This window comes from Gopherus evgoodei, chromosome 1, assembly GCF_007399415.2.
Source record: "Gopherus evgoodei ecotype Sinaloan lineage chromosome 1, rGopEvg1_v1.p, whole genome shotgun sequence".
Classification (NCBI taxonomy): Eukaryota; Metazoa; Chordata; order Testudines; family Testudinidae; genus Gopherus; species Gopherus evgoodei.
Window position 1 is genome coordinate 117,820,438 of NC_044322.1, and position 27,651 is coordinate 117,848,088.

Below are 27,651 nucleotides of genomic sequence, written 5' to 3' on the forward strand. Positions count from 1 at the left end.
AGAGATGGAAATATCACTCCCTCCCTTTTTATAATTGAGGAAACTGAAGCACAAAGTGGTTAGGTGATGACAGTGGGTGTCTGTTGTAGAGCCACAGAACCCCTCCGTCACAAGGTCTTACACCCATGACTCAACTACAAGACCATCCTTCTCACCCCTTATAGGAAGTGAGGATCCTCAGGTTTAGCCAACTATCACCCAACAAACTACTTAGGTGTAAGTGTTAAATACTATATTTTCACTAACAGTCCAGTCTTCAAAGGTACAATTCAGAAACTGAAGAGTAACATCACAAACCACTGATCCACAACTAGGAGAAATATTCCGATCCTATGGAAATGCATAGCAACATAAAACATTGTATCCTTGCCTCCTCCCTGTCTAAATCTTAATGGCTATCACCCAGTACTTGAAATTAATTGACTGTCTCATGATCCAAGGATCCAAGGGCTGGGTCCATAATGAGGACTATGGGCCCTGCCCCCATTTAAATTAATGGGGGCTTTGCTATAGATATCAGTGTGAACAGTATCAGGCCCTAGAATTCCATTACCTAAAGCAAGGTTCTCAGCTACTCCAGGCATAAACAGTAACTCCTTATTTGGTTATGCAACTCCACACCATCAATTAGAGCAAAACCTTTACAGAGAGCTCTTTTTTTGTAAAGTAGGTCATTCTCTTTATTTCCCACTTGTATTATTTTTGTCTAATACTCCATCTGAAAAGTAGCCAGTGAGATATAAGGAAATGTGTTAGATCCTAGGAGAAGTTGTTTATTTTTAGGCTTGCTCCTGATTTGCTGCGCTTTCTGATGCTGAGTATGATGTATTTGAAATGTTAGTTTGAATTCTCTGTCTACAGTTCCAAACTATGGAAAATTTTGCACTCTTTAGTCAGGCACTTTTGTACTCTCCCTTCTAGCACAGACATGACTAATGTTAAAAGGGTGAAGTTGTGTATTTATAATCAGATTAAATACAAAACTTTAAAAAGCTCCTCCTTCCTTTGGATGTAACCCAGCATTTCCCCCCCCCCTTTGGAAATTGCCAAACAATGGTTAAATGATCCTTTGGCAAACTAAAAGCGTGTGAGGGAATAAAGCATCACAGGAGGAGTGGAGTAAAAGACATTTTTTGTTTCTGATGTATTTTTCCCTGTAATGCACAATAAAGTATCGCATAAAGTCTGCAGGCCTTGTAAAGTTATGAAAAAAGAGACTTCCTATGAGTACATACCACATGATTTGGTATTCCAGTCCTTTTGCACAAATACCCAAATCCCTCCAGAACACGGCCATGTATTTTCAAAATCTTTAGAACAGAATTCTTTGTGGAATATGCACCATTGAACTGGGAAAGGAAATCTGCAAGACACAAGTGGATATACACAAAATTTGAATGCAGACCTTAATTAACATTATCCTGCAGAAAGTGATAACTTTTAGTGCACAAATAAAAAAGTGAAGCTCATTTAAATTTATTTAATTCATACATTATATTACATATATAACACTGAGGTAGCTAGCAAAATGCAGATTTGCCAAAAGTAGAGCAAGAATTTCTCTTGATGTATTCATTTACTGATACTTTAAATTGCATTGTGAAAACAATAACCATTAAAAAACTAATTAGAACTTGTATTGAGGTAATCGTAAATTGTTATTGTTTAATTATGGAAAGTACCTTTACTGCTTAGACTTGATACCACATAAAAGTACTCCAGAAAATTGCTTTCCAGACATGAGAGATGCATGACCCAAAGTAGCAATCCCATTTGTTCCAACTAGAAGTTGGTCCATAACAGTCTTATTCATGGACTTTAAGGCCAGATGGGACCATCATGATCTAGTCTGACCTGCACAGTGAAGGCCACAGATCCTCAGCCACCTATTCCTGTGGTTGTCCCGTAACCTCTGGCTGAGTAACTGAAGTTCTCACATCTTGATTTAAAGACTTTGAGTTCCAGAGAATCCACTATTTACTACCTAGTTCAAACCAGCAAGTGATCTCTGCAGAGGAAAGCAAAAAAAAAAAAAAAAAAAAAAAAAAAAAAAAAAAATCCAAAAATCCAGGGTCTCTTTCAATGTGACCTAAGGGAACATTCTTCCTGACCCCAAATATGGTGATCAAAACTTGAGCATGTGGTTAAGAACCACCAGACATACACCTAGGATATAATTCTCTGTAGTAACTCAGAGCCACCCCATCTACTGCCCCATGTCCAGCAGCTGGAGACATTTGCTCACAGCAGTCGCAGATGGGCCATATGCCATTGTAGGCAACCTCATCATACTATCCACCCCAAAAACTTACCAAGTTCAGTCTTCCTTGCCTTTATTAACACTCATAATGCTGCATATGGAATCTGATAACTTGAATTTCAGTCTTTACAGATCATTAGTAATATATTTTTCTGCATGGTTCATGTAATAATTTAAATATAAAACCTATATTTGGAATGGTCTTTGTATGTGTACATTATACAGAGGGCAAAACAATCTCCAGTTACTGTAAAGGAAAAACAAAAATGACAAAGGTTAAGGATCACTGGGAGTGGTAAACATAAACTAGGAGAATAGAAAACCAGCACATGGAAGATCAAGTAAATGTAGTTTGAAGATGTCCTCTTGATGTTTTTGAGCAAGTGAAGGAAGATGGGTAAGGATTCATTTAATTACCACTGCAGATTGTGATGGTGCAAATAATGGGACAGACCTTGGGCCCTTTGCAGCTCTACACTCCATGTCAAAAGGGGCAGCAAACAAGGACAAATACTTGGCAGCCATCACCTGGTACTCAACATGTTCCCCTAACTCCAATTAGGAGGCAGTCCCTCACATGAACAATCCTTGTTTGGAACCACCTATGATTTCTGTTAGCTGGAGCGCGTGGTGGGCGGGTGAATGTGAGGAGTGTTGGGGTAGCCTCTGAGTCCCTATCTATTCAGGAATATGTTGGGGTGGCTTCTGAGACCTTATCCACTCACTTCCCAGCAACTCAGTTTAACTCTGAACTCATCACTGAGGTTTCTTTATAGCTATACCATCAAACTGTGCATGAATTGATTAGGCTCAAGCACTGGGGGTGGTTACAGGGCACACCACATGTCCAAAGTTACACAGCAAACTTCTTCCTTTATATACATTTACACATTAGATTGCATTTATTATACATTGCATCACACATTTCGGGATTGACTTTGTTACCTTATAGGAACCAATCCTTGTACAACATGCTCTGTCCCCACTCTGTCCATGTACAATTTATTTGTTATCTCATCTTTACGTTCCTTATTTATCTTATCCATTGTTATCTTGTCCATGGTAAATGGTTTCCCGAGTGTCCCCCCTTATCTTAGCTAGTACAGACATTCTGTGTCCAGCCTGCTGATCCATGAACATCCTTAATCCTGTCTCCCAAAAAATGAGGCCTCACCCATGTCAAGCCAGGCCTACAAGGAGCAGCTCTAGGTGGTATGCTTCTCCAACAGACCTGTGATGTTTCTGAAAGAAATATCTGTAGAAGTAAATGCTGCTCAGAGTTATCAACATTGACTTCCCATCTGTGGTTTATAACTAACTCAGATGGAGAGGTAATGCACAATCATCAACAGGGAGACCAATAGCAGCAGAGCCCATACTGCCAGGGGAGAGGTAGAGGGATGCCTGAAAGGACTGCAAAGGGATTCGTGGGTGCTTGGAGCTAGGATGCCTAATGAATCTTCAGGCTCTGTCCAAATAAAAGGCCAAGTTCCCTGCCTTTCTGCCTGGCTGCTAATCACTACAAGTAAAGGGACAATGAGTTGGGTTTTCTGCATCATCAACCTGGTGCACTTTTAAACAAAACTTTACCTTGTCCACAGGTTTTCAAAGGAAGGGAGTAAATTGGTCTTACCTTCAAACCTTATTCACCACGGCAGGTTGTTTTTTCTCTTTTATGCAAGGTAGGTCAAGCACTAGACAGGGGAGCTAAGGGACGTTTTCTTTTAAGCAGGTTTATGCAGGGAAAGAGGGAAGAAAGAAAGGCATGATTTGAAAAAGTTGCTGAATAGATTCAAGAAAGTGTGAAACAGTTGTTTGGATGTGAAAAAGTCTTGATGTCTACCCCTGCTCTGGCATCTTGTGGCTGAGCATTCACAGACTTCCCACAGAGCAAAATTATGGGTAGGGAATAGGATTATCGGACATATCTACATGAGCGAGTTTACAGTGACACAGCTATACAGTGTTGCAGCTGTGCCACGGTAAGATCGCTCGTGTAGCTGCTCTATGCTGGCGGGAGAGAACTCTCCCGTTGACATAATAAAACCACCTCCATGAGCAGCAGCAGCTATGTCAGTGGGAGAAGCTCTCCTGCCGACAGTGCTGTGTGCACCAGCACTTCTGTTGTGTAATTTATGTTGCTCAGGGGTGTGTTTTTTCACACCCCTGAGCCACATAAATTTTACTGACGAAAGTGGTAGCGTAGACATGGCCATAGTTTGTCACTGAAATAACTATGGGCTTTTTTCCACTGGAACTTTATAGGTGTCTTGGCCTATAAAAGCAATGCTTTCTCATTCAAGTAGTTTGAACAAAATGGCAGGCATTAACACCCTTCTTACCAGGGGTTTATCTTGACTAGGAAAAGTAATTGAGTTTAGGATGGGTGTAGCTAGCATGGGTTAGCTAAACTTGGGTAAATGCAGAGCAACATCTTTAACCTGAAGCCCAGGCTACAATTCAGTCAGGTAAAACCTGCATCTACACTAGGAAAAAGGTTGAGTTTGCATGCATTAGCTAATCTGAACTAAACTTGACTGCTTTTCCTAGTCAAGACAAACCTCTGGAGATATGTCCCTGGATCCTGACTCTCAGTAGATTTCACCTGGAATCCTCTGCCTCTCTATTTCAGAGCACTTTAGAGAACCAGTCCCCCCAACACGTCCCCCTAGTTGTTCCATTGACTCCAATGGGAGATGGATTAGGCCCAGAGTTCAAACTCCTATCCTCACTTTCAAGGCTCGGCACAATGTCACCCCTGCTTCTCATACACTCTCTTAACTACTCCCTCCTTACCACCTTCTTTGATTACTTTTCCCATTCATGACTCTGCACCTGTTATCTCATCACCCCCTATATCTGGAATAGCCTCCTACCTCCAGGGTACCAAAAAACTTCCGTCTCCTTATTCAAATACTCCCTCAAAGCTCACCTCCTGTGGTTCCTTCTCCATCGCTAACATCCATGCCTGCTCTTTGCCTATCCTTTTATTCCAAATATTTAACCCACATGACAAAACATGACCATTAACTGAATCTTCAAGGTTAAATAAAGAATAGAAGTAATAACAAACATTTTAAAACTTGGGTGCTTATAGTTAGGCACCTGAATCCATAACTCTGGCATCTAAACAGATGGCATGCTTTTCTGAAGAGCAACGGCAGTTATTATGAACACAAAATAGTATACCTAAGCCTTAATTTAGTGCTAGGAAGCCAAGTTTGAAATTTTTGTTCCAGGATTTTAAAATGTGGAACTTAAAGGCTACACACTCAAATCACATTACTTTCTCTGATAAAATCTATTAAGTATATGGAATGTAAGACCAGAAAGTAATGGTATGATAATCTGTTCTGACCTCCTGGATAATACAAGTTATATAATTTTCTTCAGTGATTCTTGAATTTAGCCCAACATCTTGAGCTAGAGCATATGTTTTAAAAAAGACATCAGTCTTGATTTAAAGACTCCAAGTCTTGATTATCTCTTGAAAACCCATTCTAATGTTTTGGTTCAATGTAGTTTTAATTACAAGAGTCAGCAGTATGTCAATGAGGCATTATGAATGTTCTGCTGAAATATATTCACCTCTGTCCAACCACATAACTCCCATAAGACCACGAACAATAAAGAGATTGTAAAGTTAAATTGTACATTTAAAAATAAATTGCCATACTTATCAAACTAATCTTCAAAGATGATTAAAATGAAAAGATATTTTAAAATCTATTTTACTTTTGCCATTTATTGTTTGTTTACTTTCAGTTTGGACAATGAAAATAGACAGCTTCACTTTTGTTTCAAGTCAGCTCCACATTCGCATTCTCATGTAAAATGCTGTAATGATTTAATTGCAAAGGCTTCAGGAGGATGTTTAAACACAAACAAATGGAAACATTTCTAGTAATATAAAGTTTTTAATTTTTTTGTTGTTTTTGCAAAGCCAAAGCTTGGAGTATAAACCACCCAAGCGTATCCTTTAACTGAATAGTTAATGGAAACCGTACTCAGACAATGAAAGGAGAATAGACTTCACAGTGAAATATGTGATGGGAGAAGTCTGAGGGGAAAAAAGTGTTAAAAAGGCAACTATCGACGGGGGATGGGAGGAGATAAGGAGAATATGGGGGGATCTGTAAATGAGAAAACAGATGGAAAAAAATTCTTAAATGACTATAATTAGGCTATTCTTCAGAAGTGCTCACAGTGTTCCAACAACAGCACATATCGTAGGCAATATCATTTCAGCAATGAAACACATTTGCTCCTCAAATGTATTTGTGGAGAACGCAGATTGTTAAAGCACACAAGGCCTGACTCTGATTTCAGTACACTGATTTTCCACAGATATAACAACTCCATTGTCTCAAACAGACTTTCTCTTATTTATGCAAGTGGACTTGCAATCAGATTCAGGCCTAGAGGTTTCCAATGAATGAAAGGAGGTTACCTTTTAAGCTCAGGGACAGAAAGACAGCTGTGTGCGCTGACACAAACATACACTGTCTTCAGCTACTCTTGAACTAATCAGCAGAATATGCATTAAATACAACAGTCATGAAAACTAGTGTTATCAATTTAACATCTATAAAATATAATAGGCCCTCTAAATATTTGCTACAGACAGCCCACTATAAAATATTTTTGACTCACATAGATAACAGTCTGCAGACTTGCACTCATTAGTGAGTAGTGCTGAGTACTGCTAGCACAAGAGCCTCTGCACACTTAAACCCTGCACTGCAGCGCAGCATGTGTTGACGTCAGGGATGGAGAATGTGCACAGTGTTGGTGTCAGTAGAACCCTTATGTGCTGCACAAAGAGAGGGCAGAACCTCAGCTGAGAATCGGGCTTAGTGTCTGCCTGCCAGTCCTATATAGGCCAGTCTGGAGGGTTACAATGTACACAGTTCAAAGGAGGGAGAGGGAAGGGGCCACAAGATCAGTATTTACCCACATGCAGTAGTCCTGACACCCTGTGCAAGTACCATGAAGAGGTGGGGTTGCCAATTTTGGTTGGATGTATTCCTGGAGGTTTCATCACAACATAATCTTTAATTCAGCATGAATCTTTAATTCCTAGAGACTCCATGAAAATCCTGGAGGGTTGGCAACCCTTTGAGGAGATAGTGGCCACTACTAGTATTGCCACCCATCGGGGTTTTACCCAGACAGTCCAGTTTTGGCTTCTGTGTCCAGGTGCCATTTAGGGCTGCCAGGTGCCCAGTTTTCAAATGAAAATTCTGGTTGAAAAGGGAACCTGGCAACCCTAAGTGGCACCTAAACCAAAAGCCCAGTTACCTCAGGGTGGTGGAGGTGCTGGGTCATTAACCCGTGCCACCCCTGCTCAGCCAGGGCTGACTCCTACCTGCATAGGGCCGGCTTTATGAATGGCGGGGCCCAATTCGAATACCCGGTGGCGGTCCGGGGCTTCGGCAGCACTTCTGCAGCGGGGGGTCTGCTCCGGGTCTCCTGCAGCACCAAAGGACCCCCTGTCACCAGAATGCTGCCGAAGCCCCGGAGAGGACACCCTCCCCACCGCTGAAACGCCACCGAAGACCCGGAGCGGACACCCTCCCCCCGCACCAGGTGAGTAAAAAAAAAAATAAATAAATACAAAAGGCGCGTAAGGGGCAGAGCCCTCTTAGGCGCGGGCGCAGGGCCTTCTTAGGCACGGGGCCCAGTTCCGGGGAATCGGGGGACTTTGCTGAAAGCCGGCCCTGTACCTGCAGGCAGGCTCCTTGAGATGATCCAGCGAGCGAGGGGCAGAGTGGGAGGAGGAGCTTGCGATGGGGTGAGACCTTGGGGGAAGAAGCAGAGCAGGGGCAGGGCCGTGGAAGAAAGAAGCAAAGAAGGGGTGAGGCCTCAAGGGAAGAGGCAGGGCGGGTTCGGGGCCTCAAGTGGGGGGCCAGTTACCAGCAATTAGAAAGGTGGTATACCTACTCTAGCTCTTAGTTTGGAGTAGTGGTTGTGGGTTGGGAAATCCACTTCAGCTTCTCTCGTTCACTGAAATTTGGGGTGGAGTAGATTTTACTTGCACTGTCCACATACAAGTATCAGAGGGTAGCCGTGTTAGTCTGGATCTGTAAAAGCAGCAAAGAATCCTGTGGCACCTTATAGACTAACAGACGTTTTGGAGCATGAGCTTTCGTGGGTGAATACATGCATCTGAGGAAGTGGGTATTCACCCACGAAAGCTCATGCTCCAAAACGTCTGTTAGTCTATAAGGTGCCACAGGATTCTTTGCTGCTGTCCACATACATTTCTCCTGTATAAAACCAGATTATGTGGCCTTTCCGTGGGAGAAATGAATTTCACCCTAAAAGCTTCTGGAGAGATTTTGCATTAGCAACTCATGTACCATCAAAAAATCAATTGCCAGTAGTATTGCATGCAGACAAGAACACAGAGTAATGTGAAATTCATTTTGCAATGCTCTTCAATAAATAAAATGCTAAATACTGTACAGTAAAATATTTTCCAAAGTATCTTTATAGGGTCTGTGTAGGAAATAAAATTTCTGAAGCTAAGGTTCACGCTTCAGTGAGGTACATGAATTGTGAGTTGTCATCTTTCTTACTGCTGTTGTTGGTTGGTTACAGCTACGGTGACCAGATAGCAAGTATGAAAAATCAGAACAGGGGTGAGGGTAGTAGGCACCTATATAATTCAAATCCCTGAATATCTGAACTGTGTCTATAAAATCGGAACATCTGGTTACCCTAGTTACAGCTATCTGCCAGGTTCAGTTAACAGGACAGCAACACATAATTTATGATGGCACTAACTTCACCATAGAAAAAAGATCAACATGTTTTTTAAACAAAAGCTTCACTGTTGCAGAATGCAATTAAAATGGCAGAAAGGTAACCAAATCCTTCCATTTTTTGAATCCTGACCCTGATGTCAAGGGAGTACTGGGGGAGAGGGGGATTTTACTGTGTGCATTTCAGTGAAACATTTACAATCATCCACATATAAACAGACCTAATAGCAACATGACAGTAACAGTCCCTACCTCTGTCTGAGCCCCCATATCATGCCAGGTAGGGTGAATAGTCATAGTTATGTTACAAAGAGAGAATTAAGTCATGAAGCTCTTCTTCAGTGTATATCAGATTCCAATTAAATAAATTCAGAAGTGATTTTTTTCAGTTGCTTATAGCTTTTTTAATTGTCAAAAGTTCCTGCAAATCAAAGAAAAAGCATTAGGACAGTGCCCATACTAAGCTACAAGTTTCAAACTTCAATAGATTTTGTTGTGGCTCCAGCAAAAGAAAAGTCTGATTAGAATTTCTGACCATGAGAAAAATTAAATGTTAATTTTCTTGTAACTCAAAAATTGTTCAGTGGACTATGCTCAAACTTACCAGAAAAAAAAATCATCATTTGGAGAGCAAAGCCTAACCATGGAAAATTTCAGCCAGCAAAGGGAAATGTTTCAAATGTTTCTTAACATGAAAATAAGGTTAATTAACATGTCTTACAACTTTAACTACAATGGGCTTCACAAAGAGCCCTCACTTAATACCTTATTTTTTATTTGTTTGTTTATTTGTTTTGCCAGAGGAGAACAAAAACATCCACGACAAAAAACAAAATAAAACAAAAACCCCAAACAAACTAACAGCAGCTGAACCCCACAACCAAACAGTTTTGGGGGAATAAAGACATAGTCATTGAAAATTAACCTCCTAAGCCTGGGAAGGCTTGACATATACTCCTAATACTTTAAAAATGTATTAAATAACAGAATCACTCAGTTTTTGCTTAGGTATATAAATTCTGCTTGACTCCACTACTCTGGTCAGTTTATTATTTAGCGTCTTTTAATGTACCCCAAATCCATTCTGCTACAGCTGAATGATAACCACTCTATGGATCCACAGAAAAGTGGTGATGATGATCTAAGTTGTCTCAATGTGACATTTTCTAATTTTTCAGTGAGCAATAAATATCTCTCATTCTAATATACCACTATCAAACTAAACACCAGAGTATGGGTCTAGAGCTGAACTGTCAACCTAATTCTACCCTCAGATGATATGTTCCTGCAATTTCCATTGATTTGATTGAATCAGTGGGCATTACTAACAAGGGACATAACTAGGTTTAACTCTGTTAATGTCACCAGAATTACACCAGTGAAAATTTTGATTCAGTAGAACCTGTACTCCTGTATGTAAAGACAAATTTTGGCCCTGTGTTTTCAAAGATGTTCTCCAAAGTTACACCTTATAAGCCTCAATATTGTAAGTTGCTCTATGTGAGTGAGTGACATAGTTACTGTAATAACTTTAGTGTGATTTAAACTAATCTCAATTCCAGCTCTCCCTGAAGCGATGTACCAGGAATCACATTCTGCTCTTAAAAGTTGGCCAAATTATACTGGGTTGTTAACTACTTCCAAGAACAGTAAACAGCCCTGATTTTACATCACATGAACTGAGGTTAATATTTTCAGATCTTGGGTTTGCAAGTTTCCTACTCCTACTGCTTTGTCATGGTTTAAATACTTGAAAGTTTTGCTTGGCAATGCAGGCTTTTCTTGGGGCATGATGGATCTCTGCCTGTTTCCTCTCTTGGATTATTTATTTTTAAAAAGACAAAGCAAAGTTCCTTTCTGTGGGTTTGTCACCCTTAGGCAGCTACTGTTCAGAATGGAATCTGAGTAGCAGTTTGCTATTCAATTCAAATGGAAATCTAAGTGCACAGTGAAATTACAAGAATATGAGTGACATGGAAGGGTGGCATGGAGCCATGTTTTCTAGTCATGAAATGAAGGAGGCTCTGGAAAAGGCAAGAACAGAGGTCTAATGAGGAGGCAGGGAACTGGCAATGTAGTGGCAAGGCATGCAGGGAAGTGGGGATCAAAAGCCCGTGGGGGCATAAAAGAAGGCACCTACAGAATGGGATGTGGAATGAAAGTATAGGAGAGAGGGCATGTGTAGGCAACTGTGGGAAGCATGGAAAGGGTTTGTATATGACTGGATAGGGTGCTGTGTGGTTTAGTAGAGAAAGCATTGGGCTGAGATACAGGACAGAGCTCTAGTCCGAGCTACTGACCTGCTGAACGATCTTTGGCAAGTCGCTTTCCTGCTCTGTGCCATCCCCCTCCCGCCCTTAGTCTGTTTAGATGATAAACTCTTTGTAACAGGGTCTTTCACTATGGGTTTGTGCCTAGCACAATAGGCCCTAATCTTGGTTAGGGCTCTAGGTACTTCTGTAATATAAACAACATTCTAAAGAGGGAATTGAAAGAGAAGAGGACAGTAGTGTAGTGGATTGGCCCAGATAGGAGATTCCAGGCCTAGGATGCTGCACGGACAAAAGCACCTGCATGAAAGTGGGACATGATTGGGCTGGTTAGTCATGTGATTATGGCTGAGCTAATTGGCAGCAAAGGACCTGACAAGAGAGAAGAGTGGAGAGGCAGGTAGAGGATAAGTTATGTATGGGTTTGAAAGTGAGGACATGGAGCCTAAATTTGATGCAGAAGGCAAGAGGATTCTGTCCAGCTTCAGAGAAGAGTGAATACTGGCTTCTCAAAGGGGTTATACAAAAAGAAATTCAACAAAATAATATCTTTATATCCTCTGTTATAAATAGGAACAGAAAAGAAACCAACTCTAAGAGTGAAATACAGTATGTGTATGGTTTGGTAGTACTATAAGATAAGGGCCGACCAGAGATAAATGTAGGGCAAATGAGTTACATAAAACTTCTCTCTCTCCCTATCTTTGGACAGATAACCAGATATATTGACAGTTAAAGAACTATTAGAAGTTAGGAAGTTAACTGGATTTTTGGCAGGCATAAGACACCAAAAGAGGACAGAATATTTGATTAATTTTAGAAGTGTTCAGGGAGCAACTGGCACCAGTACTGCTGGATGTTTTTATTTTTATATTACAAAGACAGAAGTCTTCTTTCATTGGGAAAGTGACCATTTTTATTATCTAAATATAAGCAGACACTCTAAATTATGTGCTAACAGCAGGAACTCACATGATTGTAAACCACTCGTCAAGTCCCCAGGTGATAAATTACTTAGTCTTCTGTCTTTTCTGGTTATCCCTGTATAAAGTGGGATTAATCTAAAGTAGACGCTTAGCAGATAATATTACAGAGTTACCTAACACAATGTACATTACTCAAAATGTCAAAATCTCTTGAAGTACCATATTCCTACAGAGAGGAGAAGGCCATTGACTGGCAATAATGGGAGTTCCTGTGCATATTCAATATAGCCAAGTGATAAACATCATCAACAAATCAAGATACTTTATATCTCAGTCACAATGGCTATGCTGTTTAATAGAACAAGTCAGCTCATTTTAATTTGGGTAGAGGTGGGTGTCTTCTGTCCTGTACACAGAATCTTAGTGGCAGAACTTCTGGTGCAATCAAGACTGTATATAGAGGTGAAAAGTATCAAAATGAGAGACACAATTTAAGAATAGTATGTGTATAGAGGACACGTGTCTGAACACTGAGACTCTGAGAATTTAAATTAAATCTGTAAAAGCAGCAAAGAATCCTGTGGCACCTTATAGACTAACAGACGTTTTGGAGCATGAGCTTTCGTGGGTGAATACCCACTTCCTCAGATGCATGTAATGGAAATATCCAGGGGCAGGTATATATATGTGTGCTAGCAAGCAAGCTAGAGATAACGAGGTCAATTCAATCAGGGAGGATGAGGCCCTGTTCTAGCAGTTGAGGTGTGAAAACCAAGAGAGGAGAAACTGGTTCTGTAATTGGCAAGCCATTCACAGTCTTTGTTCAATCCTGAGCTGATGGTGTCAAATTTGCAGATGAACTGAAGCTCAGCAGTTTCTCTTTGAAGTCTGGTCCTGAAGTTTTTTTGCTGCAGGATGGCCACCTTAAGGTCTGCTATAGTGTGGCCAGGGAGGTTGAAGTGCTCTCCTACAGGTTTTTTTATATTGCCATTCCTAATGTCTGATTTGTGTCCATTTATCCTTTTCCTTAGAGACTGTCCAGTTTGGCCGATGTACATAGCAGAGGGGCATTGCTGGCATATGATGGCGTATATTACATTGGTGGATGTGCAGGTGAATGAACCAGTGATGGTGTGGCTGATCTGGTTAGGTCCTGTGATGGTGTCGCTGGTGTAGATATGTGGGCAGAGTTGGCATCGAGGTTTGTTGCATGGATTGGTTCCTGAGTTAGAGTTATTATGGTGTGGTGTGTAGTTACTGGTGAGAATATGTTTCAGGTTGGCAGGTTGTCTGTGGGCAAGGATTGGCCTGCCACCCAAGGCCTGTGAAAGTGTGGGATCATTGTCCAGGATGGGTTGTAGATCCTTGATGATGCGTTGGAGGGGTTTTAGCTGGGGGCTGTATGTGATGGCCAGTGGAGTCCTGTTGGTTTCTCTCTTGGGTTTGTCTTGCAGTAGGATGCTTCTGGGTACACGTCTGGCTCTGTTGATCTGTTTCCTTATTTCCTCATGCGGGTATTGTAGTTTTGAGAATGCTTGGTGGAGATTTTGTAGGTGTTGGTCTCTGTCTGAGGGGTTAGAGCAGATGCGGTTATACCTCAGTGCTTGGCTGTAGACAATGGATCGTGTGATGTGCCCGGGATGGAAGCTGGAGGCATGAAGGTAGGCATAGCGGTCGGTGGGTTTTTGATATAGGGTGGTGTTAATGTGACCACCGCTTATTTGCACGTCTGTTAGTCTATAAGGTGCCACAGGATTCTTTGCTGCTTTTACAGATCCAGACTAACACGGCTACCCTCTGATAATTAAATCTGTGTTAAAAATGTGGAATTGTTTTTAATCTGAAGAGAGCAGGAGTTGTTTGAACATGGGGGTCTGATTCTCACTGGCACTACGTGTAATAATCTTGGGGTTCATTAAATAACAAATCAGTGAATGAGAAAGGAACAAAACTTTAACAAAACAAACCAGAGAGCATCTCTCGAGTGAACTGCTGCACACAGCCATAGGGTATTCCCAGCTCCTGCCTTTAGGGCACATCTTCAAATTCCTATGTTCATAATACTGTCCCTTATGAGCATGGGTGGCCTGTGATCTGGCCATTGAGGGAGGCTAGTCCTGGCCTTGTCCCTTCCTCCAAGGCCCCTCCCCTCCCCATCTGCCCTCCCATCTGCCTCTCCTACTGCTCCCCCACCCCCACAGAAGCCCATAGCACCCCACCGCGGGCCCTGGACTCAGCGCCGGACAGCCAGGGCATGGGGCTCCAGCCCTGGTGCTCTGGGTGACACGGCCAGCCCCAGTGCACTGGGTGGCAGCACTCTCGGCCCTGGTGCTCCAGGCAGCTGGGTAGGTTGGCTGGTGTTCCTGGCAGTGTGGCCCCAGTACCAGCGCCCTGACTCTCTGAGGGAGGTGGGGTGGCCAGCCCCAGCCAGCCAAGGCAGAGTGCTGGAAGGCAGGAGAGGCCTGGCCTGGGTGCAGAGCCCCGCTAGGCTGTTTAGGAAGGCACAGCCTACCCCGGCCTATGATACCCGCCACCCATGCTTATGAGCAAGCTTCTCTAAATGATAATCTTCTAAAAACATATCTCTGTACTACGGTCCCTTTACAGCACTCTGACAGTGTAAAGGTGGCTTTAAGTGGGAGCAAGTGTGTAAAGAGACTTTAATGTCAATAAGAATCAGGTCCAGGAAGTTTAGGGAGAGCTCTTCTTAAAGGGTATAAAAGGATCTGGGTATTATCTGATATCTCATGTTTACTTTCCCCTAAACAAATTCTTTCTGCTTGCCTATCTAGTCTTAATAAATGAATTGAAAGTTCTACTGAAATAGTAAGGCATGGAAGAGACACAGGGACTCGTTCTGTCTCAGAAATCTATCTTGTAATTGTTCATTTTTTTTAACATGCATATAAAATCCACAACATGAAACTATTACCAACTTACACAAAGCCTCAAACCTAATACATTACTATTGGTTTCCTCCTTTTTGTTTGTTTTTTTGGTTGGTTGGTTGGTTTTTTTGTTTGTTTTTTCCTAGGGACAGGGACGTTTGATAAGTGTGTAAATGGATATTGTAAAATATTGTAATTGAGGTAAGGCTTTCTTTGTGTATTGTTTACGTTAAATTAAGGACTTCACATATGATCCAGTGATACCAGGACTCTATGTTTGATATGATGGTTTAATAATATATAAGAAAATAAAATATATCTCCCTTATGGCCATTAAATAACAACTCTAGATGGTATATTTCAATATCCTTTAAAAAAAAAAGTTTGGGAAAGACATAGTTAGTTTAATGGCCATCTTTGGTAAGGAAATATTCATTTCTTTTTCAATGATAAAATGAAAGTGAGATATTCTATTTTTCTCTTTTTAGTACTCAGACATCATTTAATTATAGTTTTAAGAAATGAACTGAAGAGCCTCATGAATTTTACATTAAATACTTCTAATTTATATAAATTTTTGAGTGGCAGTTATGAGGGATATTTTCAAAGGTCAAGAGGAAGACAGAATGAAAAATTATTTAGAGGAAGTTTGGAGGTTGATATACAAGTGTGTTAAATTATTATTGATAAGTACAGCACTAAACAACTTAGTCAACTAAAAAGATGACTTTTTTTCATTTTGAACATAATTATATATAATTCAAAAATAAATATCCGTAACATGAAGAAGTGTTAAAACAATAACAATGAGACTGAGAATTTTATGTGTGTGATTTGGAAATGCAAAGTTTTGGTCAGATGTGATCACAGGTGCTGGAATAGGGATGCTGGGCGTGCAGCCACAGTCCCTGGTTTGAAATGATTTCCAACATATACAGGGTTTACAGTTTGGTTCAATGGCTCTTAGCACCCTGACTATACAAATAGTTCCAGCATCCCTGCATGTGATCAACTATATGCAAGATCTGCTGAATGTGTTTAGTTTATTTAATCCAGCTGTCTGAATTTAAAATAATTTAGAAGAAGTTATATTAAATAGATATAAAAATAAATTTATTGGAGTACTGTTCTCAGTAGCAAGAACATGTATAATGAGGCTGTGGGACAAAGGAATCTGTACCTTCAGTATCAGAATGGATTAAGGCTATGAATGCGTGTATCCCATTAGAACATATTACTTATCAATCAAGAGGAAATCCAGAAATATTGAGATATTTGACCCATATCTGAGCTTAAATTTAATATAATTTAATTTGCAATATGAAATATTTTTATGTTTGTATTTATTCTTCAGTGCAATTCTTTGTAAGGGTTTTATCTGATTTACCTATATTGTTTTGTGTTTAGAGAAAAGTATGTATCTGTAAGGTTTATTTAGTGCCTTAGTTAAGGATACACAAATATGTTCAAAAAAGTGGACTCTCATCTCAAGGATGCAGTGACTCCACTTTTTCAGATTTGCTGGTCCCAGGTGTCAGGCCTCAGTATTTCCTGGCTACTGCATGAGGGAAAGGGCAAGAATCATATGTGCTCAGGGGTAGCAACAGAAGAGAGATGCCATGGGCAGGACCGGCGCTAGTGTTTTTAGCACCCTAGGAGCACGACCATTTCGCCGCCCCGCGCGCTGGTCCGCGGATCCGGTGGAGCTGCTGCAGCTGTGCCTGCGGGAGGTCCACTGGAGCCGCGGGAACAGCGGACCATCCGCAGGAATGCCTGCGACAGCTCCACTGGAGCCGCGGGACCAGGGGACCCTCCGCAGGCACTACTGCGGCAGGTCCACCGGAGCCGCCTGCCACCCCCCTCAGGCAAAATGCCACCCCCCAATAATCCTGGCGCCCTAGGCAATTGTCTAGGCCGCCTAAATGGAAGCGCCGGCCCTGGCCATGGCTGGGTGAGAGTGAGAAGTGTTCTGTGGAGCTAGGACTGGCAGTGGAAAGGAGGATGAGTGAAGAAGAAAAGAGTGGTCAGGGTTGGCCGGGGAAGGATTTCCTAACCTGGCATTTGCAGGAAGCCATCTCTGAAAGCAACTGGAGACTATTATCTAAGTGTCAATTCCATGCCAATCACTGTGGCGCCTGAGCTGATGAGACAGCAAAATTGAGTTTGTCTCTACCTAAAATTGCTACCACAGCTATTAAATCTCTACAGCCATGTTAATTTTTGTAATCAGATTTGCACAAAGATGAAATCCAGCAAAACTGTTGGATTTGTGAGCAAATGGCTTAACACTATCCCAATCTGATAGCTGCACAGTACAATACAGGAGATGAATGGACTGAATGGCTAAATCAGGGGTCAGCAACCTTTCAGAAGTGGTGTGCCAAGTCTTCATTTATTCACTCTAATTTAAGGTTTTGCGTGCCAGTCATACATTTTAATGTTTTTAGAAAGTCTCTTTCTAGAAATCTATAATATATAACTAAACTATTGTTGTATGTAAAGTAAATAAGGTTTTTAAAATGTTTAAGAAGCTTCGTTTAAAACTAAATTAAAATACAGATCTCCCCGAACCAGTGGCCAGGCCCCAGGCAGTGTGAGTGCCACTGAAAATCAGCTTGCATGCCGCCTTCGGCACCTGTGCCATAGGTTGCCTACCCCTGGGATAAATGGATGAAATAACTCCTGCTCAGTCCCGGGCTTTCTCATTCCTGGACCCAGTTCAATTCTCCTGAGCCTTGATACTTCAGGGATGATTTTGCTGGGTCTGGGTATGGGGGGACAGTGCCGACCAGGTGGCTAATCCACTTTCCATGTGATAAGGAAGGTGTCTGCATGCCAATGACCTCCTGTACTGTTAGTATCAGCCACAGAATCTGGCCAAAGATTAGAAATGATGGCTAAAGAGGGGAAAGTGGTCTGCAGGTAGCATATATATAGAAGTGCAGCCTAGCAACAAATCATGTTTTTTAATTGGAATTATTCTTTTGAGATGTACTGTACTGTATGGTATTTAACAACAGAACTTGGGTGGATCTGGAAATGAATCAGTTTAAACAAATTAAGGTGCCAAAATCCCACTCTCCTTACAGTTTTCCATAACATGCCCTGACCTGAAAAAACTCCTGTTTCTCCAACCTTTAATACATACGTTTAAAACTGTGAAATTTGCAGAATGCTTAGTCTATGTGGCTAGTCTGGGAAATATGAATTTCATGAATGATAGGTGCATGCCCGGCAATGTGTCTCCATTGGAAAGAGAGAGGTTTCACTGTTTAAATAATATATGAAATAAGAATAAACATGTATTTCTATTTAGAGACATATGAAGTATCATAACGTACCACCAGAACATTGCAAAAAAATACAGGCATAGAGCAATTTGGTTAGTTTGGAAAGCTAGCAGAGCTGAAAACATGAAAAAAACGGTAAGAGTTTTATTTTGTTTATGAATAATTTGTTAGTTAAGCAGAATACAGGCATGTTTTGTTCTGTACAGAATAAGGCGCTGAAAAAGTGGGAATGAGAGTTTGGCTGTCTTTTTGAGAAAAAAGAATGAAATGAAATTTGACAGAGTGCTGGTGCACCTCAAAGGCACTTTGGTGAATCCCTATAAGCTAAAGACTAAAGGAAAATGCTAGAAGTGCGACCAAATATTCTAATAATGGGAAATGGCAGTACTGACCAGGAGGCAGGTGCTTATAGAAATATTGGTCCTCCTGATAGGAAGTAAGGATCTAGATTTCACTAGAATAACTCTAGACAGAGAAAAAAAGAAGGAATCTGAGACATTTTGTCCACAACAAGCTATATAATTCCCCCAAAGTGGAAACTTTTCTCAACAAATAAAGTGCTAGGGTCTCTGCTGTGCCTCGTTTCCACTGGCTGCAAGAGGGTGAGAGAAAGTTGGTTTGGCTCTAATTCTGGAGTGGGTTCTAGGCCAGCCCTGATGCAGAGGAGAGCAGCTACCAGGCTTTTCTGATGTATGTCACTGGTTATGTGCCCCAAAGTGCTGACTGAGGATTGTGGGAGTGAAGCTACTTTTCCCATTCCTGGGGCAGGACGCTCCCTAATCCAAGTGCTGCAGGGAAATGGCATCAGAACCAGGTACCTTGCCTCTCCTCCCACTGGGGAAATTCAGCTGCTTTCTGGCACCTTTGCATCAGGAAGAATCTGGCTCAGAATGTTCCTATGTGCAGTACTATAGCAAGACGTGTCACTATAGTAGGCATGGACAGGTAACTACTACAAGAAGAAGGGTAACAATTTAGGGAGGCAGACAAATCCTTATTCTGCTATAGCTTTAATTCTTAGGTATAACAGGATGCTGCCATGGTATTACTCTGTTGTGCCTACTGAGCATAGTGTTGGAGGTTGATTTCTTAGGGCATAAACTAACCATGATCCCGCACAGAACTCCCTTTGACCACAGTGACAGTTATGCTGCAGCCTGAGGGCAGTACATGGGCCACCTTTATAAATTAAAATCCTGGTGCAAGTCAAAACCATAGGGATTTATTCCCCCTTTAAACTGTGGAGCTCCTATTATTGGGAAGCAGTTCTGTGTTCCTATGAAAGAAGTACAGGATTCTCTCTGTGGGGTGGGAGAGTCCCAGAACTCGTACTCCAGCACGAGCCTAGACGTTTACACTGCAATGAAACAGCCCACAGCCTGAGCCCCGCCAGCCCAAGTTGGCTGGCACTGTCCAGCCACGGGGATCTAGTTGCAGAGTAGACATCAGTTAATAGGCCACATTTTCACTTTGGCCTCAAACCTGCCTTTGCTATTGTGCAGTCAGGTGTCTGTATTTGTGCATGGAGATCAAGTAGTCTGATACACAAATTATGTGTTGCCCACATAAACTCCCACTTGCACCTGCAAATGAGTGTGTATGCAAAATATGCCTGTAGAGATTTAGAGGCTGTGTTTGAGAATTTGGCCCTAAATATCTTTTAGTGTAGGTTTTTGTTAATGAATGTGGATCGAAAGATCAAAGAAACAATTGCACAGTTTGCGGGGGAAGCGAGGAAGTGCATGTAGTTTTCAAAAGAAAAGTCAATAATTTTTCCATGACAGTTACGTTGTAATTGTCAGTGGCTTGACAAATTAGCAACATAATTTCCTGAATGGTAAGCAGAATCTCATCCATTTTAAATCTGTACAAAAAATTTAATACCCAGAAAAAAATTATATTTTTTTCTTTACTCATATTGAGCCAAGTCTGCATTCCTTTCCTGACCAAACTCCCACTAGTTTTTGTAGGGACTAGGCTCAAAACTGCACTCTTGGCTAATTTTATTTCCAGCTCCCTATTCTGTCATTGCCATTAAGGGTCTAAGATGCACTACTGTAAATGTACCGTGCATGTATAATACAGTCACATGCTTGCACATCCATAGAAGATCATTATCTTGCCTAAAGAATCACATTGAATAACATACATCTAAAACTACCGTCCAAATGCCAGATAAATACCTTCCAAAAATAAAATCACTCATTTTTCACAGCAGGTGTCATTCATCAGGTACAAGGTTGCATCTATACGTGTTGATAATAATAATTCAGTATGGTATGTGATTCTAAATTCATTACCTGCTGCCTGGGGCTCTGGAGGCCAGTAAAGTCACTAGAACAGTGTGGAACTATTTAATCCTATAACACGAATATTTTCCTTACAAAAATACTTACCCTATAATTTAAAGACTCTGAAGAGTTTGGTGTCTCCTTTTTCTGTTTCCACTTTGTGGTTTTTCTCCTTATTTGCTCTTCTAAGAAATAGCATTTGCTGACCATGGACCAAATCCTGCCCCAGAAGATTGCTCAAATAACCATCCTTTGCAATGGGGAGATTCAGAGCAAGGGGCAGTTAGCGGGCTGTAGGTAGTAATCTTGCTTTGTGGACAATATGACAGTGGCTTTTGCAGCTGTATGGTCTCAATGAGCAGGTCAGAATGGCAGCTGCAATTACAGGGGATTCACTGGGCACACTTCTATTTAGTTCACTCCTGTCCCTAAACTCCCCATCCATTGCCAGGCAGTAGCCCCCACAGACCTATATTCTGTAGCATGCAGGAGAAGACCCCAGACACGAAGCCCTCAAATCCATTTGCACAGCAGAACTGCACAGGTTCCAAGTGCTCTCTGCATTTGTGAGTTGAGATGGGGACATGGGATGGGATGCCCTCTATTACATCTTTAATAGGATATTTCTGTGTTTGACAGTTGGTTCTATAGCTGACATAACCATGGAAAATATAATCTTATTTCAGTCATAACATATTTGTTGGGGAACAGTAGTTCCATAGCAGGGTAGTGTTTGTGCTGGTGTTGCCTACTCCAATAGCATGAAAATTATTCCTGAAGTACTGCAGGAAATGCTTTTAGTCCTTAGGCAGACACAGTCACCAGGACATTTATTAATACTAGTGGATCTTGTTGAAGGAAATTCCAGCACCCACAGGTTAACAATGAGTTTGCTGGGAATGTTGTTGCAAGTTCCTGTTTTCTTTGAAAGATGTTTTCCCTGTGATGCTCACAATGGACCTGATAACAAAGCCTACTGAAGATGATAGAGGACTTTCCACTGACTTCAGGGAGTTTTGTATCAGGACCATAATAAAGAAAGTGGCCCTTCAGGCACTGCCAAGGCAGAGAGTCAGCTGGTCTTCACTGGTAACTATGAGATCAGTCCTCGTGTCCTAACTCACACGAGTAGTCCATCCTTATACATGCCTGTGAGACCACTCTCATTAGCAAGGAGTGAGCAGCCATTGCAGGTTTTCTGTCCATGTATAAGGTCTATGCATAGGCGCTGACTCCAGGGGTGCTCCGGGGCTTAAGCACTCATTGAAAAAAATAGGGTGTCCTGAGCACCCGCAGGGCCTGATTAATCTTTTGTGGGCCTTGGAACCTGGACTGTGCCCCTGCCCTCCACTCGGCCCCTGCTCCATCCCAATGCCCTGCCCCTGCTCAGCCTCTTCCCCCTGACACCCTGCCCGTGATCTGCCCTGAGGCCCCCCCCCACTCAGCATCTTCCCCCCAAGGTCCTGGCTACTGCTTACATGGCGGGGAGGGGGCAGAGGGGAGTGAGCAGCAGATGGGGCCTCAGTGTGAAAAGGCCAAGTGGTGGTGGGGCCTTGGGGGAAGGGATGAGCAGGGGTGGGCAGCGGGGCCCCTTTTGCGCATGGACACAGCGCCACAGTGCCATTGGGGCCATTGTAAACCCTGTACTGAGCACCCATGAGCCACAGTGTTGCTGATAGTTTCAGAAAGCCATTGTGGGACGTAATGTCTTTAAATTGGGACATTAGTGAAGACAGCTTATAGGTGAGTGCAATGATTTTGAGATACTGTAATTTGTGATAATGTAATGATGTAGTTAATTACTGTTTTAATAATGATTCAATTGTTAAGATACCAATGGTAGACATATATTCAACAACTAGAATATGAAATAAGTGTATAAATATGCTGAAAATAGCCTTCTCCCAAAACTGGCAGAGTGCCCCCCCCCGAAAACACAGACACCTCATCAAAAGCACCTACCGGCAAAAACAAAAGTCAGTGCCTGTGTGTTGTATTCTTCTCCCTGTCTCCTACTATGAAGTCTTCTTTCCTTCTGCACTGTTTCTGCATTTTCTTTCATACTGGAATTTCCCCTCCTCCACCCAAACTAATCTTTTAAAGAGTAATTTTCTTCACATTGTGTCACCATAATAAGTCAATACTTGTGTACTTAACATTATTATTATTTGTATTATGGGAATACCCAGAGAATCCACTCAGGATCAGGGCCCTGCTGTGCTAGGTGCTGTACAAATACATATTTGTAGACAGTCCCCGCCCCACAGAGCTTACAATCCAGTCAGCTTACAGTTGTATTTTTATGCTCAGTTACCATATAATACCATTTGAATGCCTAATCCTTCATATCCTTACCTACTCTCATGAGTGGTTCCTGAAATATCATGTTTGGATTGCTTAAACTCCCAAAAAAGACTGTCTAGAGACAGAAAAATTGAGAGGATGGAAAATATTCAAATTGTGTTAGGTTTTAGGGAAAAGGTAAAGATAAACATGAGGGCCACATTTCTGACTTTCATATAAGCATATACAGCTCCTACTGAACTCAAGGAGACTGGGAGGGGCACTGGATCTGTGACTATGTGGACCCACTTGCCATTCTTCTCTTAGCCAAAAGGCTACAGGAGCAGCTGTGTAGTGACTGTGCTGCTCTGCTTTGTCCTGGTGGGTGGAAGTATTCCTTTCCATCTCAAGTCAGCAAGGAATTTGTCAGTGCTGAGTGCTGACACCAGGGTTTGCTCTAAGGTAACAAGGTTGGTCAGCAAGAGTTGGAAAAAAGTCTGAAGTAGCCCAGGCACGACTGGCAAAAATGCTTGTGGTTTAAGCACACAAAGAAACATTGACTGCTGAGCTGAACTGGAAGCACCCGCTTAAAGCAGCCCAAAGAGACAAAAGGCTGAGAGTCTGGAAAGCCATCTGCAGTGACAGAGATGAAGCCATTGAGGTAGCTTTTTTCCATAAATGTAACACTCTGTGGGGAGGCAGGAGAAGCAGAGTGACATGGAACTGATGCTGCTGAAGGGAAGTTATGCATGTAGGAATGGAAGGAATTTGATTTCATTCAAGTTCCTTGTTCCATTTTAAAAGAGAACTTACTGTAAACGCAAGCAGTTAAAGCCAGAGGGAGTTTGAGGAGAAATCAGTTCCCCAATGCAGTGGAAGAGCTCTATTTGCTCTTCTTTTCCTGGCCTCATTTGAAAGAGATGCAAAAGGAAGAAGGGGCAGTATGTAGGGGATAGAAGGAGGGGACAGAGGCTCAAGAGAGAAGGAAGAAATTTAACAAAGGGGAGAGAAAAGAAGGTCACAGTAAAGTATTAAATAGGAAAGAAAATGGACGATGGAAGGGAGGACAAAGAGATGAAGAAAGGCACAATTAGAAAGAGAAAGAGGAGATGAAAATGGAATGATTTGAGAGAAAAAAAATGTACTGAAATTCAAACCAATATATTAAATATAAGACAAAATAGACGGATGAGAGACATAAAACGGAGGAAAAGGTAAACCACAATAGAAAATAAAAGGAAGCAAAGTGAGTGAAAAAAGGAAAGAAAATGAAGAGGAGGAATAAGGACAAGGGAGACACATTAAGTTAAATATTTTTAAAAATGTTACACTGCTCTACAGTGTAGAAGGGGTAGAACCTCGGGTGGAAGGGGCAGGGCTTGGGTCAGACTCCCCCAGCCAGCCCTTTAGCACTGCCCAGCCCACGCCACCTGGGGCTCCGGTGGCGATTTAAAGGACCTGGGGCTCCAGGCACTGGTGCGGTAGCAGAAGCTGTGGCTGGGAGCCCTGGTCCCTTTAAATCGCCACTGGAACTCCGGGATGGTGGGGTGGTGGTTGGGAGCCCCAGGGCCAGGGGCTCCGGTCACTGCCAGGAGCCCCAGGCCTTTTTAAATTGCCGGGCCCTGGGGCAGCTACTCCTGTTGCTCCCTCCATCAGTGGCCCTGCCATACAGTCGGCTGTGTAATGGCAGCCACTTTCTTACCGGTATGCCATACAGTACCGGCTTACTTTCACTTCTGACTCCATTCCATTCAGTGTCATTTAGCAGCTGATAGAGGATTATTGAACATTTGGCAGAGGGCATTTTATTTTACATAAGGTTGACTAAAAGTCCCATTCAGTCTCATCACAGCCTCTAGCCTGCTACCTGGAAAGCTATTTACAGTTATTTGTACACCTAGCGCAGTAGGATATGGAAGGTTACATGTGATAAGTGACCCTTGCCTTGAACATCAAAATACTGAGTGCTAGATTAGGATCTGCCTTTTTACAGATGAATGGGAAGGGATGGTATACAAGCCTTCTCCGCACTTGCACAAGGGCAGGTCACAACAGGAATCTCTGTGAGCAAGGACAGTTCAGTTTTTGTTCCTTCAGGGAGCAAATCTCCCAAAAAGGGATGGGAAGGAGTCAAGGCCATAGTCCCAGTAGGATTGCCAGGTGTCTGGTTTTCAACCAGAATGTCCAGTCGAAAAGGGAACCTGTCACTGACTGGACTTAAAAGTCTGGTTGGCCACATTAACCAGCCTCCACCACTTGGGGTGGGAAGAACAGCAGCTGCGGCTGGAGCTACATGAAGGAGATGCTTTCTGCTCTGCCTGATGCCTGACAGAGTGCAGTGGCTGTCTTCTGGACCAGGCTCCAAGAGGTAGGTGCTGCTGCCTGGGGGGACAGGGCAGTTGTGTCCACCTTCTTCTGCCTTGTCGTGCCCTGATTGCCCTGGCCCCTTTCTCCAGGGACCAGCCCTCGCTGTGCCCCAATTGGGCAGGCTCCACATCAGCTGTTCCCAGCCTGGCTCTGCAGGCAGCCGGTGAGTCCCAGGAGGGGTGGGAGTGAGCGTTGGAGATGTGGAGAGTGGGGAGCAAGTGATGGAGGGAGGGAGGAGGATTGAGTAGAGCCGGGGCCTTGGGGAAAGAGGCAGGGCAGGGGAATGGTGTTCAGTTTTCAGCAATTAGGAAGTTGGCAACCCTGAGTTCCAGTGACCCTATGCAACCGACACAGTGAGACCAGTGCACCGGAGAAACAATTTGTGTCATCCTAATACAATCTGCTCTGTGCCATGCCGTAAAACAACTGTGTGCAAACTGCACAGCTGAGCCCTTAAAATTCATGTTTGTGTAAATAAAACACCCTCCAAAATTTAGTTTCTTATTGACATCAGGCAGTCCTGACTCAGTAAAAGCAAAGAGGGTGAGGGCATGGGGTGTGGTGGGAAAGTCAGCGTTACTGCTCTCAGCTATTCCACATTCAATAGCTTTTTATGCAGTAACCAAATATAAGGTCACATTTGGCAATATCGTCCGTCCCAGCAGTAAGACTTTTATACTCATCCATGTCACTCTGCTTTTTTATTTTTCCAATTTAAAATGACCCTCTACCCCAGACTTCTTGATTTTTCAGCAGAACAATAAAGACATGCCCTCCTGCCCTTTACCAAGAACTCCACTGTACAGGCTCTATTGAAGGTCTCCTTTTAATGTTCTTTTAACCATCACTGCTCTTGTGAGATGATTACAGAGACTTTGGAAACAAAGACAGACAAAAGACATACAGCCCACAAGGAAAGCTAATCTGAATCATTGTTTAAAGGGTGAGTCATGCCTCAATGCATGCACATGTCAGGCATATGAGGAGGCATACTCTTACTAGGTTAATCAAAATCATTTTTGTTTAAGTCTATTCTTATATTTATGCTTACAATAAGGGAACACAGTTATACATAGCAACTATTTAGATAAATAATTATCTATCTATTTATGTATTTGAGCTTCTCGCACAGATCAATGAATTTAACCACACAACATGACTGTGAGATAGAGTATTGTTGCGCCCATTTTACAGATAAGGAACTAGGAGCAGAGAGATTAAGGCTGCATGCATGCTATGTGAATTGGACCCTTGGCAACTGAATGGTCTGCACAGGAAAAGCACCTAGAATGTACTGCATCCACAGTAGCCTTCCCCTTTAAGATGCAATTATGATCTACATTCACACAATGGGCCAGATCCCCTGCTGGTGTAAATTTTGCATAGTTCCACTGACAAGACTGATTTACAGAAGCTGAGGATTCAGGCTGACAACTCTGGTTTGCAAGTGCATTTGCAAAAGTGGATACTTTTTCCACAGTTGTCAGACACAGGGAAATTTGCAGTTTGATTTGCCTGGCTAGAACACTGGCTTTACCAAAGTTCTGCTGACATTACTCCAAAGGACTGGGGGAAAATTAGGGCCAAGATAATTTATCTCTGTAAGATTGATTTCTAGGAATTTTCTGGATGGCAGCAGAGAAGATGGACATAAAAATGATTCCATCCACCTTTCCTGTAGCATCTGTATAGCAGTTTGTCTGTGTTTCATACGTTAAATGGAAAGGCAGATTGAAATGGGATTGCAGTAAGATATTAGAAGATAGCTAAATAGGGTCCTGGGTCCTGCATAAGGGCCTGTGCACCGCAGAGAGCAATTGTGTATGCGGACAGGTGGTATACTTCCATGCGAAGAAGCCAGTATGCTAAAATTCGCCAGTTTACTTAAAGTCAACCAGAAGGCCTCCTGATTCCCACGCCAGAGCATTAGTCACAAAAGAATAAAGAGACAATACTGTTGAATTTACTATCAATTGACCAATGTTTGTAAATCATACTGACCATGAAAAGTGCTATGTAAGTGCTAAGTAGCATTTGTGCTTTTCTTCATTATTGATGCAAATATTTCTTCCTCTGCTGTTAGTTTTCTCTCAAATAGCAGTTGCTTAAACTTCCAAACTGTCAAATTTAGAAAAACCAGAGACTAAGCAAAGAAGTCACAGTAAAAATAAGTTTGTGATAATCTGTTGGTTTTTCTCCTCCCATGTTGTAAGCTATTCATTTTAAATATATAATATGTTTAGGAAACCATGTGACTTTTTTCTCAATAACCTCAAGCTTTAGCAAAACTCTGTGGTACATTATCTGCA